A 17,432-nucleotide genomic window follows, 5' to 3' on the forward strand; every position below is an offset into this window, starting at 1 on the left:
TCTTTTCTTTCCTTTTATTTATGTGGTGGATTACCATTGATTGATTTTCTAATGTTGAACCATCCTTGCATACCTGGTATGAATCCTACTTGGTCGTGGAGTATTATTTTTTTTGATATGATGCTGAATTCTATTGGCAAATAGCACTTCTTTTTTCATACACAAGGATAGCATTTTAATATTGGTTTTGCCCCTCTCTCGTTTAAAGTAGTACTAACAGAATAGGTGATGAGTGAGGTGTTACTTTTCTGCCCGGGTGTTAGCTCTAATTTTTGCTCCAAACAGTATATATTTAAGCAGACACTTCACAGAGTATCTATTTCACAGACTGCAAATACTGAAACTAGTTTCAGCAGGTCTGACCAGAGATCAAATTTATATCCACAATTCAGTTGAACTTATCCATGCAGAAACCAAATCCTCCTATAGAACAAAACAAATTTGAGTGTCTGGCTGCAGCCAGAAGCAATTAAGGTCAGGGTCCTGAAATTTGTTCTCTGAAGGAAAATTCTTGATTGTCACTTCCCCCATCCTTCTTGCCTCCTACACAAGCCTAGGTGGAACTCCTGTGTTTTATTCTTGCAAAGCACTTCTTTGCAATATTTAATATGTTTGCCATTGTGTGGTTGTTTGTGATTATCTATTCAATGTCAGTCTTCTCTCACTGCGATGTAAGCTTGGTAAGGGACTGACTTTCTTGGATCATATTCACTATAGTATAAAAAAACCAAAACCATTGCTGTCAAGTTGACTCTGACTCATAGCGACCCTATAGAGTAGAGTAGAACTTCCCCATAGGGTTTCCAAGGAGTAGCTGGTAGATTTGAACTGCTGACCTTTTGATTAGCAGTCAAGCTCTTAAGCACTGAGCCACCAGGGATCCTTCACTACAGTATATGTCATGGATTGAATTGTATCCACCAAAAATATGTGTCAGCTTGGTTAGGCCATGATTCCCAGTACTGTGTGGTTGTCTCCATTTTGTGATTGATATAATTTTTCTCTGTGTTGTAAATCCTAATCTCTGCCTGTGGTTAATGAGGCAAGATTAGATTATGTTAAAGAGGATTAAGATGGGATGTCATACCCTTACTTAGGTTACATCCCTGATTGAATGTGAAGGGAGTTTCCCTGGGGTGTGGCCTGCACAACCTTTTATCTTACAAGAGATAAAAGGAAAGGGAAGTGAGCAGAGAGTGAGGGACCTCATGCCACCACGAAAGCAGCGCCAGGAGCAGATCACGTCATTTGGACTCGGGGTTCCTGTGCAGAGAAGCTCCCAGACCAAGGGAAGATTGATGACAAGGACCTTCCTCCAGAGCCAACGGAGAAAGAAGGGCTTCCCCTGGAGCTGACACCCTGAATTGGGACTTGTAGCCTACTAGACTGTGAGAGAATAAATTTCTCTTTTTTAAAGCATTCTCTTGTGGTATTTCTGTTATAGCAGCACTAGATGATTAAGACCGTATAGTAGTGCATTATACACTAAGTGCTCAATAAATGTGTGTATTGACTGACTAAGTGATTGACTGACTGACATGTTCTAGCTGTGATTAACATATGGGAACATAAAAATGAGCACTGAATTTAATCAGAAAATCCAACATCCATCCTGACTACTACTTTCTAGCTTTGTGACTCTGGAAAAGTCACTCTACCTGTCTGAGCTTCTAGTTCTGCATCTACAAAATAAGCTAATAATAAATTCTCCTCTGAGGCATTTCTGAGGAATAAATAAAATTTGGGGCTTGTAAGTGCTTGGTAGACATTCAATGCAAATAAGCCAAATTCATTGACGTGGGAAACATTTCAGCATTAATGCTACTAAGGAACTTGGAGCTAAGATAAGTTGAGTCATTTAACATTTCAGGATATGACCATCTATATCTACCATCACTGTGAATTTATTTGGTGGGAGTTAAAGTATATTAGTAGGTGTGTAGGAACTGTGGAACTAGAAAAAAAGAAACACGTATTTGTCATCTGTCTTATCTTGTCTAGACTACTTGACTGCAAGATCCCTTTGGCCAGGGATCCTGGTTTATTAATTTTTTTAAATAATTTGTTTTATTTTATTTATTGTTGTTGAGAATATACACAGCAAAAACATACACGAATCCAAATTTCTACATATACAATTCCATGACATTGATTACATTCTTGAGTTGTGCAACCATTCTCACCCTCCTTTCCTGAGTTGTTCCTCCTCCATTAACATAAATTTAATGCCCCTAAGCTTCCTCTCTAATCTTTTGAGTTACTGTTGTCACTTTGAATTCATATAGATAGTTCTTAAAAGAGCACAAATGTTCAAGGCAGACATTCTTTACTAGTTAAGCTAAACTACTGTTTGGTTTTAAGAAGACTCAGTGGATATTTTTGGTTTAAGGTTTGAAGATTATCTCAGGGCAATAGTTTCAGGGGTTCATCCAGCCTCCATGGCTCCAGAAAGTCTGAAGTCCATGAGAATTTAAATTCTGTTCTGCATTTTCCACCTTTTGATGAGGATTTTTCTATAGAATCTTTGATCAAAATGTTCAGTAATGGTAGCTGGGCACCATCCAGTTCTTCTGGTCTCATATTAAAGAAGGCAGTTGTTCATGGAGGCAGTTAGCCATACATTCCATTTCCTCCTCCTCTTCCTGACTCTCCTTCTTTCTCTGTTGCTCCAGGTGAATAGAGACCAATTGTTGGGCCTTAGACTGGTTTATTCATTTTTAAGTGCTAAGTTCCTAGGTCTGAATCGAGCCTAATCATATTTGTTAGGTGTCATCAAGATGATTCCAGCATAGAACTGTCCCATAGGGTTTCCTAGGCTGTAATCTTTATGGGAGCAGATCACCAGGTCTTTTCTCCCCTGGAGCTGCTTATGGGTTCAAACCACCATTAGCAGTTCAGTGCTTAACCATTGCAGCACCAGGGCTCCTTAGTTATATTTAATATATACTTATTGAATGAACAATGACATAAATGATTTCTGCATTTCCTTCAGCTGTTGAACCCCCCAATTCATGCACGCCCTTCATGCACAAGGCATTTGACTCTTGTTATTAGTTGCCATTGATTTTACTTCAACTGATGGTGACCCCATGTGTGCAGAGTAGAACTGCTGTATAGGGTTTTCAAGGCTGTGACCTTTCAGAAGCTGATCACCAGGCCTGTCTTCCAAGGCACCTTTGGATGAGTTCAAATTGCCAATCGCTCGACTAGTAATCAAGCGCTTAAAAATTTACACCACCCAGGAGCTCCTAAAGCATTTGACTAATGAGAATTAAATTGTTTTACCTAGGTCTAAATTCTGTCTATTTGGTTTGGGTTGGGTTGGTTTGGTTTGGTGTGTATTAGTCTACCCCTGAAATTTGTTTGCTCTTTTTTTAGGATTGTATCCAATCACGGATTCTCTGGATTAGCCAAATGACTACCTTAATTACTATGGGTATGTTGTTGTTAGCTGCTCTCAGGTCAGACTCTGAATTTTGAGTTTATAATTCTTTTGACTTCCTACGAATGTGTTAAGGACAGTCACCCAGGTGGAGCTTCTAAGATACCACCCCAATAAAAAAATGTAACCATTGGAAGTCCTTACTATTCACTGAAGAAAGATGATGAAACCACCACTGGATAAAGATGTTATTGTTAGCTGCTGTTGAATTGGCCAATTATTGGTTGTGGATGGGACCATTGTAATTCCTAGTGTTTTCACTGGTTAATTTTTGGAAGTAGATCATCAGGCCTTTCTTTCTAGTCTGTCCTAATCTGGAAGCTCAACTGAAATCTGTTCAGCATCATTGTTGTTTTTAGGTGCCATCAAGTCAATTCTGACTTATAGCGACCCCTTGGCTTCATCCTCTTCTCCCTCTTGTTTTGACCTGGCTTCTAGCAAGTGTCTCATCACAAAGACTTGTACATATGTCCCTCCAATTTCATGTCCATTCCCAGTTCCATGGAGTCCTGGTGGCGTAGTGGTTAAGAATTTGGCTGCTAACCAAGAGGTTGGTAATTCAAATCCACCAGCTGCTCCTTGGAAACTCTATGGGGCAGTTCTACTCTGTCCTATAAGATCGCTATGAGTCAGAATTGACCCAACAGCAACGGGTTTGGTTTTGTTTTCCCAGTTCTATTACCTGTGTCAGAGTTTTATCACACCTGTCAGGCAACAAATGCCTGTATGTGTGAGATAATACCTTGCCCTTAAGGAGTTTACAGCCAAAAGGGGAGATCAGACACATCCACAAACATCCAGACAGCAGGATATAAAACCAAAGTGTGTGTCATTACATAAACACTTATTAAGTACCTCTCATTTGCTGGGAAAAGCCCTGGTGGCACAGTGGTCAAAGCACTCAGCTGCTACCTGATAGGTCAAGCAGTTCGAACACACCAGCTGCTCTGCAGGGGGGAGATGTGGCAGTCCGCTTCCATAAAGATTTACAGCCTTGGAAACCTATGGAGCAGTTCTACCTTGCCCTTTAGGGTCACTATGAGTTGGAATCAACTCAACAGCAACAGGTTTGGTTTTGGTTTATGTGCCAGGAACTTTTCTTGGTACTGGGATATAAAGAAGTATAAGATGTGCTTTCTGTCCTTGGGCCTTACAGCTGAGGAAGAGAACCACTGGAGTGTGAGCTCTATGAGGGCAGAGATTTTTGTTTGTTTTTGTTCACTGCTATGTCTCCAGTCTGTAGAACAGTGTGGGGCACATGGTAGACTCTTAATAAACATTTCTTGGACGAATGAATGGGTGAACCTGTAGCAGGTGTTTCAGCTCCACTTGACCTTTTCTGAAGTTTCCCTCTCTAGAATGCAAGCAAGAATTGAGGCTAAACTGGGCATCAGTTTGCAAGACATACCATGTACTCGGAATTTTCCCTCCCCAAGTACACTGATTTTGACTCCAACATATTTCACTTGGTTCTTTTTTAATCTTGGGATGAATTCTCTCCCAGGGATTCCTTGATTCCTCACAATAATAGACTCTCGGTGGGCCCACCCAGATCACCAATCCTACAAACCAAAAAAACCAAATGTGTTGCCATCATATTGATTCCAACTCATGGCAACCCCATGTGTTACAGAGTAGAACTGCTCCAAACAGTTTTCTTGGCTGTAATCTTTACAAAAGTAGATCACCAGTCCTTTCTTATACTGTGCTTCTGGATGAAAAATTATAAATACATGATAAAAGGTGACCTAAAAACTTAAATAGTTAGAAATTAAGGAACAAACTCCTAGATAAATCTTGTTTATAATTTTTTAGCTTTTGATCAGCAAATGTGATCTGTAAATTTTATTTTTGTTGTTGTTCAAGTTTTCTTGGTGACGACGTCTATGAAAAACTTTTATAAAACTTTTTCACTTCAATGAAACCAGACTGCCTGTCACTTATTGAGCAACTTTGGGCCAGTTATTTAATCTCTCCATGCCTCAGTGTTCTTATCTGTAAAACAAAACCACCAGTGCCAGTTGCCATCAAGTAGACTCTGACTCATGGACACCACATGTGTGTCAGAGTAGAACAGTGCTCCATAGGGTTTTCAGTGGTTGATTTTTCAGAAGTAGATCACCAAGCCTTTCTTCCAAGGTGTGTCTGCGTGAACTCAAACCTTTAAGCTTTCAGTTACCACCCCAAGGCTCCTATAAAATAGTACCTACCTCATAAGATTGTTGTGAAGATTACATATGTTATTATGTGTAAAAAGTTAGAACAGTGCTATGACATAGTAAGCAATATGGGTGTCAACTATTATTATTGCCCTTGCACCAGGATCTGAGTGGACAAAGCTAGAGCTGTTGGCAGCTGATACGCCCCTATTGGGTACATGGGGTCTGGAAAAGAATGAAGTCAGCAAGAAGGAGAGCAGAGCCAAGAGAAGAGACCTGGGTTCTTATCACCTTGCTCACCAGGATGAACCCCTGGAACAAGTCTGTCCTAAAGCTGGTCGTATCCAGGAATTTTCAGATACATGAGCCAATAAATCCTTTTTTTGCTCCAGCCGACTTGAGTTAATTATTCTTTGACTTGCATCAGAAAAAGTCCTAGCTGATACAACCATTGACCAAAGTGTCCCAAGTTTAAAATTTGGAAATCATTTTCCATTCTTTGCTCTCTCTCACTGCCCACATCCTATGTGGCAAGTCTACACTTTCTACTTCCTCTATTTTTTTCCCACTCTGATTCCTTTCTTCCACTCTCATAATTCTGGAGGAATAAAAATGGAAATCAATATTTAATGAATCCTTGTTATATGCTATAGGCTGTGCTAGTGTGTGTTACCTTTTTAATCCTAACAAGAGCCCTATGTGGAAACTGAAGCACAGACAGGGTGAATAACTAGTCCAAGGTCACACAGTGAGTGAGGGGTGATGCTAACTCCAGAGGCCACACTGGGCATCTCTACGTCTTGATAAACATTTGCTGAATGGCTAACCCCTAGAGCAACAGCTACAGCAACTTGCATCAGTCAGTATCCCACGTGGTGAGCACCGTTTGGCTACTTAGTCTTTTTTGAAAATGACAATCACCCTAAAGTAGTCTAGTCAATGTCAGGGGTCGCCCACACCCATCCTGGTCATTTTTCTCAGGCAATCAGTCATCAACCACTAAATCTAGCTATTGTCAGCCCCAAACCTTGCCGAGCCTGTTTGCAAAGAAAGAAGCAACTCAAACTATGTTGTGGCCATGCCACAACCTTCAGTTATAGAAAGACAAACAAATGACCTGATGGGTTTCCCCACCATGAATTCGCACACATTAGTGCACACACTCTCCAGTCCGCTAATCTGTCTCCTTCCTGAACAATCCTGTAAAAGTGTGTCTCCATTCCTGCACTCCTTGCCTCATCTATTAGAACATTTATTGCTTGTCCTTGGGGGATGCTTCCTTTCATTTCCTCAAACCTGCTGAGCTCATGCCTTCTGAGGGACTTTGCTCATGCCATGCTCTCAACCAGGACACGCCTCCCATCCCTCTCCATACCACCAGCAGCTGCTCTTCCTTTGAGTCTCCACTAACGCCATCTCTTCAGAAAGTTCTTTCCCCCACTTTGCTTACGGTAGGCCCCCTCCTATCACCTCCTTATTCAGAATCTCAGCCCCTTGATGGTTTCATTTGAAGCCCTTAGAAAAACGTGCAACTGTTTTATTCACTTGTATGCTTCATTGGGTTTTGTTTGTGTTTGTATACATTTTTCTTTTGTCTTTTTCCCTATTACGGTGAAATAGACTAGGCATCTTGAGAGCAGAAACCATGTTTGTCAGCATTGTATCCCTCCTATAAGCCTGGTGTATAGTAGGTGCTCAATAAATATTTCTTAAATGAATGATAAAAAAAGAATCAGATACTAGAACATGAGACCTGTTGAGCTGATTTTATCCCAATTACAGATGACCTGTGGGTCCCTTTTAAGCTGCTTCATTTGGGGTTGTTGTTGTTAGTTGCCACAGAGTCAGTTCCAACTCATATTGCCTCTATGTGTTCATTGGGGTTAAATGGGTAAATTCCCCAAACCCTGGTTCCTTCACCATTTAATAGAACTCATCTGATGCCTGAATGGCTTCTGCATTCTTTCCTGTTCTTGTTCTGGCTGACTTAGACTACAACTTTAAAGACATTTTAATACCATCCCATGGGATCCTGAATTTTCTCAACCTTTTGTTTGGCCTGGCCCCAACTCTAAAATCATGCTAATGACAAACACCGTATTTCTGCTTCAAAGGGTTTGGCATCCAGCTGGATAGGGAGGTAGGGAAATATCTTACCTTGGAGAAGACGGGTGTACTGGGGACCGTGGAAGAACTTGAAAAACAGAGCCTTATCTAGAGTACCTGGGTGGTGCAAATGGTTAACACTCTTGGCTACTAACCAAAAGATTGGAGGCTCAAGTCCAGCCAAGAGGTACTTCGGAAGAAAGACCTGGGGATCTAATTGAGAAAAATCAGCAACTGAAAACCCTGTGGAGCACAGTTTTACTGTGACACATGCGGCCACTATGAGTCGGAATCAACTTGACGGCAACTGGTTTGGTTATCCTGAGGAAGGTAGAAATGATGAAGAGGGGACACATGTCTCTTGTGCCTGTCTTCTAAGTATCCAAATTCTCCCTCAAGTTATGTAACCCTAACCACAGGGCTATGACGTTGTTTTTTAGCACAAAGGCCTGAGCTTTTGTCTCAGATAGGCTTTGATTAAAATGTTATTAGTTGCGTCGAGTTGGCTCTGAATCATGGTGACCTCATGTGCAACAGAATAGTTCTGTGCCATTTTGGTATGCTCAAGTCCATTGTTGCAGCTACTGTGTATTTTAAGTGACTTCCAACCTAGGGGGATCATCTTTCAGCACCGTCAGACAATATTCTGTTGTGATCCATAGGCTTTTCATTGGCTAATTATTAGAAGTAGACCACCAGGCCTTTCTTCCTAGTCTGTCTAGTCTGGAGCTCCTCCTAAATCGGTCCACTATGAGTGACCCTACTAGTATTTGAAATACTGGTGGCATAGCTTCCAGCTTCATGGTAACACAGAATCCTCCACAGTATGACAAATGGGTAGTGGTGGGTTCAAATTACACCCTCACAAATTTTCAGTTGTAAGGCCCTTAGGCATGTTATTTAACTTCTCTGGGCTCAGCTTCCATATCTTTATAATGAAGATAATGACAAATAGGATTGCTATGAGTATCAAATGATAAAGATATATATTAATACATTTGTCAAAGTTAAATAATTTTGTGCCTGGCACATACTAGATACTCAATAAATTACAGTCTTTTTTATTAAGGGATGTGCCCTAGATCAACAAAGTGGCATAGAACTTTATGAACTCTTGCTTTTTAAGATCCTAAGGATATTTCCACACAGGATGTATGGTTTATCTTGGCTTCCAGCTTGTGATTTCTTCCAGGACAGGGATGACATGTCCCACCTTATTGGTTTAGTGACATATATATGCAGTGGTTATTACTCACTCACTGTTGTTTGTTGTTTTTAGGTGCAATTGAGTCGATTTTGACTCATAGCAAACCTATGTAACAGCGTAGAACTGTCTGTAGGGTTTTCTAGGCCATAATCTTTATGGGAGCTAATTGCCAGGTCCTCATCCTGTGGAGCTGCTAGTTGGGTCCAACTGCCAACCTTTCAGTTAGCAGCTGAGCACTTAACCATTGCACCACCATGGCTCCTTACGCACTAGTTGCCTGAAATAAAACAGCATTTATTATGCTGATATTGAGTTTTCTCCCCATGCATCTGTCCATTTGTCCTGTTGTGATGGCTTGCCTGTTGCCGTGACGCTGGAAGCTATGTGACCAGTATTTCAAATAACAGCAGGATCACCCATGGTAGACAGGTTTCAGCAGAGCTTACAGACTAAGACAGACTAGAAAGAAGGAACTAGAGGTCTACTTCTGAAATACTAGGCCAGTGAAAACTTATTAGTAGCAGCAGAACATTGTCTGATATAGTGCTGAAAGGTGAGCCCCTCAGGTGGGAAGGCACTCAAAATACAATTTGGAAAGGGCTTCCTCCTCAAAGTACGGACAACCTTAATGACATGGATGGTGTAAAGCTTTCAGGACCTTCATTTGTTGATGTGGCAAGACTTAAAATGAGAAGAAACAGCTGCAAAGATCCACTAATAATTGGAACGTGGACTGTACAAAGTATGAATTTAGGAAAATTGCAAGTTGTCAAAAATGAAATGGAATGTATAAAGATCGATATCCTAGGCATTAGTGAGCTGAAATGGACTGATATTGGCCATTTGGAATCAGACAATAATATAGTCTACTATTCCAGAAATGACAAATTAAAGAGGAACAGTGTCACATTCATCATCAAAAAGAACATTTCAAGATTTATTATGAAGTACAACACTGTCAGTGATAGAATAACATCCATAGGCTTGCAAGGAAGACAAGTTAATATGACTATTTCAAATTCATGCGCCAACTGCTAATGCCAAAGATGAGGATATTGAAGATTTTTACCAACTTCTGCAGTCTGAAATTGATCAAACGTGAAATCAAGATGCAATGATAATTACTGGTAATTGGAATGCAAAAATTAGAAACACAGAAGAATCTGTAGTTGGAAAATATGGCCTTTGTGATAGAAACAACACTAGAGATCGCATGATAGAATTTTGCAAGACCAACGACTTCTTCATTGCAAATATATTTTTCAACAACATAAACTGTGACTATACACCTGGACCTCACCAGATGGAAAATACAGAAATCAAATCAACTACATCTGTGGAAAGAGACAATGGAAAATCTCAATATCATCAGTCAGAACAAAGCAAGGGGCCAACTGCGGGAACAGACCATCAATTGCTCATATGTAAGTTCAAGTTGAAACTGAAGAAAATTAAAACAAGTTCATGAGAGCCAAAGTATGACCTTGAGTATATCCCACCTGACTTTGGAGACCATCTCAAAAATAGATTCAACACCTTGAACACTAATGATCAAAGACCAGACAAGTTGTGATATGACATCAAGGACATCATACATGAAGAAAGCAAAAGATCCTTAAAAAGACAGGGAAGAAAGAAAAAACAAAAATGGATGTAGAAGAGACTTTGAAACTTGCTCTTGAATATAGAGTAGCTAAAGACAATGGAAGAAATGATGAAGTAAAAGAGCTGAACAGAAGATTTCAAAGGGCGGCTCGAGAAGACAAGGTAAAATATTATAATGAAATGTGGAAAGACCTGGAGTTAGAAAACCAAAAGGGAAGATCATGCTCTGCATTTTTCAAGCTGAAAGAACTGAAGAAAAAATTCAAGCCTAAAGTTGTAATATCGAAGGATTCTATGAGGAAAATATTAAACGACACAGGAAGCATTAAAAAAAAATGGAAGGAATACAGAGTCACTATACCAAAAAGAATTGGTCAATGTTCACCCATTTCAGGAGACACCATACAATCAGGAACCGACGGTACTGAAGGAAGAAGTCCAAGCTGCACTGAAGACATTGGCAAAAAACAAGGCTCCAGGAACTGATGGAATACCAATTGAGATGTTTCAACAAAGGGATGCAGTGCTGGAGGTGCTCACTCGTCTATGCCAAGAAATTTGGAAGACAGCTACCTGACCAACTGACAGCAAGAGATCCATATTTGTTCCCATTCCAAAGAAACGTGAGCCAACAGAATGTGGAAATTATAGAACAATATCAGTAATATCGCATGCAAGAAAAATTTTTCTAAAGATAATAAAAAATGACTGCAGCAGAACTGCCAGGAATTCAAGCCAGATTCAGAAGAAGACGTGGAATGAGGGCTATCATGCTGATGTCAGATGGATTTTGGTGAAAGCAGAGAATACCAGAAACATGTTTATCTGTGTTTTATTGACTATGCAAAGGCATTTGACTCTGTGGATCATAACAAATTATGGAAAACATTTCAAAAAATAGAAATTCCGGAACACTTAATTGTGCTCATAGGGAACCTGTACATAGACCGAGAGGCGGTTGTTCAAAAAAACAAGGGGACACTGAGTGGTTTTAAATCAGGAAAGGTGTGTGTCAGGGCTGTATCCTTTCACCATACCTATTCAGTCTGTACACTTTTCAATTGTCTCATATGCATTTGAAAGCTGGACAATGAATAAAAAAAACTGAAGAAGAATTGATTCATTTGAATTGCGGTGTTGCCCAAGAATATTGAATGTACCATGGACTCCCAGAATGAACAAATATGTCATGGAAGAAGTACATCCAGAATGCTACTTAGAAGGAAGGATGGAAAGACTTCATCTCACATACTTTGGACATGTTATCAGGAGGGACTAGTCCCTGGAGAAAGACATCATGCTTTGTAAGGTAGAGGGTTAGCAAAAAACGGGAAAACCCGCAATGAAATGGATTGACACAATGGCTTCAACAATGGGCTCAAACATAGCAACGACTGGGGGAATGGCGCAGGACTGGGCAGTGTTTCATTCTGTTGTGCATAGCGTTGCTATGAGCTGAAACCAACTCAATGGCACCTAACAGCAACAACAACAACTGAGTTTTCTACTCAATGGTACGTGTGACTGTTAATGTTGTTAGGTGCCATTATCTAACTTAATAGTTGAAGGAGTATTTTCCTCTGAAAATACTACGTACCAATGTATCCTTTTTCTATTTAAGTCCGTCCTCCAGGAACAACTCCCTCTGTACAAATATAAAATAGGGTTTTGATGATGTGAGTCATTCGAATTTTATGCTCAAACATCACGGAAGAAAAAACAACTTGTTAGGGTCACACCGATAGGCGTGAAGGACTTTGTAACCTCTGCTAAACTAACAAATTTTTAGTCAGCAATTCCTGAAACAATTGAGGTTTTTATATGTACCAGTATTGTGTATATATGTACACATCTAATGATTCATTACATGATTCATTCCCTCCCTCACCCGTCCACCTAATTTCTGAGAATGGCCACCTCTTAGATTTTCTCTTAAATCCACCCTCTCTCCTTCCATCCCTGCTCAGCCCTTTTGCATCTTTTGCTCTCTGTGAAATTGCCCCTGCAGTGGTCTCTCTGGTGTCAACCTTGCCCTTCTGGAACCCAGTCTCCACACTGCTGCCAGACTGATGGCTCCAAAGTACCACTTACCAGGATCCCCGCTCTGCGTCCAACACTTCAGTGTCTCCCCTTGTCTACATGATACAGCTCTTAAGCTTGGAACATGAGGCCCAATAACCTGGCAAAAAGGAAATTTGAAAACTCTTTAGCATTTCTGAGACCAAAGACCAGCTGCCCTATTTGTTCTTTTAAACATGTTTCAAGAGGCTTAACTGCTTGAACATAAGTGAGTTTTGTGTTGTTAGCTGTCGCCTGGCCTAAAATAAATGAATTTTGTTATTGTTAGCTGTCAAGTCAGCCCCAGCTCATGGTGACCCCATGTGCAATGGGATGAAACACTATCCTGTCCTGCCCTGGTCCTGAGCCATCCCCATGATTGGTTTTGAATCACATTGTGATCCATAGGGTTTTCATTGGCTGATTTTCAGAAGTCAAGCCTTTCTTCTTCGTCTGTCTTAGTCTGGAAGCTCCACTGAAACCTGTTCAGCATCACAGCAACATGCAAGCCTTCACTGACAGACCAGTAGTAGCTGCACATGCAGTACGTTGGCCAGGGGTCGAATCCAGGCCTCCCGCATGGAAGGTGAAAATTCTACCACTGAATCACCGCTGTCCCCTAAATGAGTTATAGGAATCCTAAATAAATAAATTACCACTCATCTGTCAGTTTTGTGTGCTGTGGTGGATTACGTGTTGCTATGATGCTGGAAGCTCTGCCATCAGTATTTCACATAACAGCAGGGTCACGCATGGTGGATGATTTCAGTGGAGTTCCAGACTAAGACAGACTGGGAAGAAGGAACTGGAGGTCTACTTCTGAAATACTAGCCCAGTGAAAACTTATTAGTTGCAGCACGACATTGCCTGATGTAGTGCCAAAAGATGAGCCCTTCAGATTGGAAGGCACTCAAGATACAACTCGGGAAGAGCTGCCTCCTCAAAATAGAGTCAACCTTAATGGTGTGGCTGGAGTGAAGCTTTCAGGGTCTTCATCTGTTGATGTGGCAAGACTCAAAATGAGAAGAAACAGCTGCAAACATCAATAAAACAAGATGGATTGACACCGTGGCTGCAACAATGGGCTCATACATAGCAATGATTGTGAGGATGGCGCGGGACCGGGCAGTGCTTCGTTCTGTTGTGCATGGGGTCACTGTGGATCAGAACCGACTAGACGACACCTAACAACCCAACAAATAAATTAACACAGCTTGAATCTTCATAAAGTGTGAGTGGTTACACAACCATAAGTAAACGATGCTGTCTAAGGGAACGATGTTGTCAGGAAAACGTCACATAAGATAAATGAAATGAGACAAAAAGCACTGTCCACTTTCTTAAGTGGAAAAACATTGGCTCTGGAGGCAGTGAATTCAGCAAAGGTAAGAATTTTTTTTTTTTCCTCCAGTTCTGCGGCCTCACTCTCCCCACCTCCAACCCCACCCTGCTGATTACAGCTCTGGAAAACCTATTTGAATTCTTGCCTCAGCAAGGCAGTTCAGTGTTCCTTTCTTTGCTTGGCTGTGCTTCTCCTAGTTGCTCTGGGAGTGTGGTTCACTGTAGTTAACCTGCGTGCGGTAAGTATTTTGTAATGTAAAGTGTCTTGCAGTGCTGTAAACGTTTTGTCTTTCTCTTACTTCCTCTTTCTAAAAAAAAACAAAACCTTGTATTAAAAAAATAATAATAAGTAGTTAATGCTTACTGGATACAGAGTTTTGGTCTGGGGTGATGGAAAAATTTTGGAAACAAATAGAGATAATTACTGCGTAATATTGTGAATATAATTAACGCTACTAAATTGTATACTTAAAATGGCAAATTTTATGTTATATATTTTATCACAGTAAGAAAATGTAATAAGCTATTAAAAAAACTAAGTTCACTGCCATCAAGTCATTTCTGACTGATAGCAAATGGATGGAGTAGAACTGCCCTATAGGGATCTTTACGGAAACAGACCACCACATCTTTTTCCTGTGTAGCAGCTGGTGGGTTTGAACCCCCCTTATGTTAGAGCTTATCATGTAACTAGCACAAGCCAAGGAAGAATTGAGTGGTAGGTGTTAACCATTTGCCTAGGTGAATCTTAAAAACACTTCTGCAACATGAAGTTGTCTTTTAAATAAATTTGGCAGTAGTGACTCTTAAGAGCCTGTGATTATCATGACATCTTAAAGATTTGCTTCTAGAAGATATTTTTTTTTCCATAAGAGACATAAATTTTTCTTAATCATTGAAGAAGAAATCACTGTATCACTGTTGAGGACTGTTAAGAACATTCTAAATTCCTTTTGGAAAGTTTCTCTCTTATTTTGTTATTGGTTTCAAGACCTGTTACTGGTATTAGTTGCTGGAATGGGACATGATTTATATTTCAGTCATTTTGAGGTACTTAGTTCCCAGTTTATTATTATTTTATTGTCTGAAATTAATTCTAAATGTCTCTGTTTTATATGCTGTCAGTTACCTAGTGCTGCGTTAACAGAAATACCACAGGTAGATGGCTTTAACAAACAGAAATTTATTTTCTCACAGTTTACGAGGCTAGAAGTCCCAATTCAGAGTGCCGCCTCTAGGGAAAGGCTTTTTCTCTCTGTGGCCTCTGGAGGAAGGTCCTTGTCTCTTTGAGCTTCTGCTCCTGGATGCTCTTCATGTGGCCTGGCATCAATGTTCCTCCATCTCTCCTTGCTAGCTTGCGTTTAATCTCCTCTATATCTCAAAAACAATTGACTCAAGATAGACCCTACGCTAACTCTGCCGCACTAACATAACAAAGACAGCCCATTCCCAAATGGGATTATAACCACAGGTATAGAGGTTAGGATTTACAACACGTATTTTGGAGAGACACAATTCAATCCATAACATATGCCGGGAATAATTTTTTAAAAATCATTATGATCTGGCCACTTGTTACCTTTCCTGATTTGTAGTTTTGTTATCATCAGCAATATTACCAAAGCATCTCTCCATAGTTTACAACGTTGGGGGAATAATTAGTCTCTTTCATTCGCAAAATTTAAAGAAAGGAGAAAAGAGAAGTTTTGTTCCTCCCTCTTACTTCCAAGGTGCCTAAAGCAAACACATCTCAAGGATCCTTCATAAAAGGGAAGTTGGGGTAGGAGGTGGTGTTTCTGATGTCTAATTGTCTAGTCTAAAGACTCCAAAATTGTGTGTCTGTGTGTGAAAGTTACTATTTCTGTCTTCATACATTTATTCATTCACTTATGTTTTTAAAACACTTACTGAGCACCTAAGTGAGCATCCAAGTGATTGTCTGACTGCTCCGTACACTGTGTTAGGTTAAAAAGATGAATGACCAGTACCTGTGAAGCGCAGATGACAAGAGGGGCCTGAGCTTAAAATCCACCCAGGACCAGACAGAAATCTTTAGAGGCCTGAAAAATGTATAGTATGACAAAAAGGTAGGAAGGGACAGGAAAACTGAACTAATGGAAACTCAGACCCCGGGGTGGAAAGGGGGAGAGGACTGACACCTTGCGGGGATTGCAACCAAAGTCATGAAACAATTTGTATATAAACTTTTGAATGAGAAACTAATTTGCTCTGTAAACTTTCACCTAAAGCACAATAAAATTAAAAAAAATATATATGGTATGCCATCCACCCACACTCCTCAAGCATTTTCCTAAATAATTACACTAACTGTGGAGCCTAACATCTTTCCAAATTTTTCTTTTATTTTATTGCTGCTGCTTTGTTGGTGCTTTAAGCATGAGCTTAGTTTGTTGTTGTTGGTTGCTGTCCTCTCCTGGGAAATCCAGCCCTAAGTACAATGCAAAGTGCTGGAGCGGAGGTATTACCGAAATGTAGAGGAAGCTCAGGAGCCCCAGCCACAAAGTGGTTAAGGGCTATGGCTGCTAACCAAAAGTCTGGCAGTTTGAATCCACCAGCCACTCCTTGGAAACCCTATGGGACAGTTCTACTCTGTCCTATAGGGTTGCTATCATAAGTTGGAATCTACTTGACGGCAAGACTTTTTTAAGATGAAGCCCTCAGGACCTAGTAGGAACTGCGTGGGCCACCGTTTCCCATCTTTAGTTTTATTGAGAAATTAGCTCTTAAGAACTCAGCATCAAATCTCTATAACATTTTACCTGAGGGAATGAAAATGGAGACAAATTTGTGTGAAGTTAATGGCCACCCCTTTTGGAGCATATGTGATGTTTTCAAAGAATACATCTGGAGGCTTTTGTTATTTGTTGTCGTTATTAGCTGCCATTGAGTTGGCCCCTAACTCATGGAGTCCCACACACAATGGAGTGAAATGCTGCCCAGTCCTGCACCATTCCTATGATCAGACCATTGTGATCCATAGAGTTTTCATTGGCTGGTTTTTCAGAAGTAGATTGCCAGGCCTTTCTAGTATGTCTTAGTCTGGAAGCTCTGCTGAAACCTATTCAGCATCATAGCAACACATAAGCCTTCAATGACAGATGGGTGGTGACTGAACATGAGGTGCATTGGCTGGGAATCTAACTTGAATCTCCCACATGGAAGGCGAAAATTCTACCACTGAACCACCAATGCTCCAGGAAGGTTTTAGGAATAAGAAAGATTTTTTAATCAAGTGTTTGCACAGGCTGATGCCTTGTTCCTGGATTAAGTTTCTATCAGTATTTAAATGTTTCTTGGGTTCATATGAACACCACAAGATAACTGCATTTCACTGAAGTTTTGAGACCCATTTGTATTCAATAGAGCGCTTGCTGAAATTATACAATATTGTATGGGACTTGCCCAAGTCATAGACGGCAGACAGCACCCAAATTCAACATTCTGTAAGTTTTTATTGTCTATTCTATGGCTAAGGACCAGCACTATCTTAGAC

The 17,432-nt window shown here is 40.4% G+C and overlaps 1 protein-coding gene across 1 annotated transcript in view; it reads left to right on the forward strand.

The window, feature by feature from the left end:
- The first annotated feature begins 14,071 nt into the window (after positions 1-14,071).
- LOC101360823 (placenta-specific gene 8 protein-like) overlaps positions 14,072-17,432 on the forward strand; it is a 42,485-nt gene continuing 39,124 nt past the window's right edge. Inside the window, exon 1 of the mRNA XM_004390974.2 lies at positions 14,072-14,157. The gene's annotated coding sequence lies outside the window, so the exon portion shown is untranslated. The remainder of the gene's footprint in view (positions 14,158-17,432) is intronic.

Source organism: Trichechus manatus, unplaced genomic scaffold (genome assembly GCF_000243295.1).
Source record: "Trichechus manatus latirostris isolate Lorelei unplaced genomic scaffold, TriManLat1.0 scaffold00374, whole genome shotgun sequence".
Taxonomy (NCBI): domain Eukaryota; kingdom Metazoa; phylum Chordata; class Mammalia; order Sirenia; family Trichechidae; genus Trichechus; species Trichechus manatus.